This window comes from Drosophila guanche, unplaced genomic scaffold (genome assembly GCF_900245975.1).
Source record: "Drosophila guanche unplaced genomic scaffold, DGUA_6, whole genome shotgun sequence".
In the NCBI taxonomy this organism is placed as follows: domain Eukaryota; kingdom Metazoa; phylum Arthropoda; class Insecta; order Diptera; family Drosophilidae; genus Drosophila; species Drosophila guanche.
This window is the reverse complement of record NW_022995762.1, coordinates 623,054-625,285: the sequence shown is the minus strand read 5'-3', so window position 1 is coordinate 625,285 and position 2,232 is coordinate 623,054.

Below are 2,232 nucleotides of genomic sequence, written 5' to 3'. Positions count from 1 at the left end.
TTCAAGTAGCTTCAAATATGAGGATCCTAATATCCTAATATTTTTCAATTACATAGGGTTCGAGAATAATTTAAGTATTCGCCTTATAAATACAATCTTTCGATATTCATTAATGATTTTCCTGATTAAACCCCCATAGGAATTCCTAGAGATAAAACTCACATACATTTTTTCAATTTACAATCATAAATCGTAACACATCAACCGAATAATACTAGAGTTCCAACACGCAACCCCTCTCTGCTGAAAAATCGACAAAGGCAAAAATCTGAAAATCTAACAATTTAGAAGGGAAGCACATGGTGGGGATTATAGAGAATCCAACAATGCCATCCAACGAATAGTGGAGTGTCATAACACCATTAGCCATATCAAATGTCAGAGCATCGTCAGAAAGCTGTAAATTTATATGTTGCACATTTCCGGCTATGGCGGGACTATGAGAGAGTATTGTGCAAATTTAATGCTTGTGAACGGCATGACAAATTAAATTTCAAACCCCTAAAAGACGTTAAAGAGGGATAGAGAAGGGAGAAGTCAGGCCAGCAGCACACCACCATAGCCATTACCATCAGGGGTCTGGGCTGTGGGCTCTGGTCGACAAGGAGCGACTCCAATAAAATGCAATTAGCCAGATTTATGATTATCCCCTGTTATGCACATATAATTTTTCGGTCTTACTGGTCGTTTCACGTACGCGATGCCTGAGACACGACACGACACGGAATAAGGAAAAAACCCGGGAACGAGAATTTATAGCACCAAAAGCAAACAACAAAGAAGACAAATCGCTTTATTCACGGTCGCCGCAAAACCCAGCCCTTTTCTGGCATGCACACACCCATCCATCCACCCCTTTTTCCATCATTTTTGATTTTCGATTTTCCTAACCTGGATAACTCTACATAGATTGGGCTGCAGGGAGGAAGAACGGCCCATGGGTCTGCCATCAACCGGAGGCACATAAAATCAAATGAAAATCTGTTTGAAATTCGATATCATTCATGGCACTCCTCACGCACTCTCAATCACGGCGGCACAGGGTACATAGTATGATGTACTCGCCTTTATTATAGGTTTTGATAGCTCTCAAGACGACCCCTTTCGGGGATAGGCCATTCAATAACCCAAAAGGTATTGATACTCGTAGTTTTTCCAGAGGTCATTGCTTTTGCTAATAAACTGAACCAATTAAAGTGAAGCTGTTAATAAGGGTAAGAATAAACCACAAATGAGAAAAAAAGTTCAGGATCGATAGGAGATGAACACACATGAACCCACTATCAATATTAAATCAAAAGTTTTAAGCAGGGACTTTAAGTTGAACAATAGCTTAAACGACGACCAAAAAATGCACCTGTGCATACAAAAAAGTGGATACAGGATTTATCTCTCTTTCGACTTTTCCTGAGATTTTTAAGGCAAAATGTCGAAAAAATACCCTAAAAAATTCAACATTTATGGTTTTAAAAGGTTTATGGTTTTTAATATTTTTTAAACGGTAACTAAACCACAAAGTGTTTGGGTATATGTACATTACAGATGCACTTATTAGCTTTATGGAATAGCTGAGTTCTCTAAAATCACTAATACTTAAGTTATGTGCAGAAAGAAGAACTACCTGCAAAAAACCGTTTTAAAAAAGTTCTGCCATGGAAAATAAAGCTTAACTATTTAAAAAATTGTATAGCCCTCGTCTGTCAGAAAAAGTCGATTAGAAGCGAAAAAAAAAGTTCGATTTTGTCGAGTAGTGTTTGAATTTTATTTTTTGAGCGAAAATGTAATCATTATTTTTGAGTTTTATTTTTTTACTCAAACATAATTTTTTAAATAAAATAAAATAATTGTTATTAATATTAATAATGCTAAAAAGTTCAAATTTAAACATTTTGGTGGGTTTGCATCGTTTATCCCTAGATAAGTCGTAGATTGCGCTATTTATGTACATATGTAAGTGATGAATTTCCCTAAAAAATAATGCATTAATAAGTGATGAATTTCCCCTTACAAATAAAGCATTAAGAAGTGATGAATTTCCGTAAAAAATAATGAATTAATAAGTGATGAATTTCCTTAAAAATTAAGGCATTAATAGGTGAAGTTTTTTGTGTAAACATTGAGAATAAAAATGTTTTATTTGAATTTATTTATAAAATTTGAGGTGTACATTCATTTTAGTTCTGTTCTTTTTTAGAGAATCTTTCAGTTAATCTGCTGTTACTCTTTGGTTGG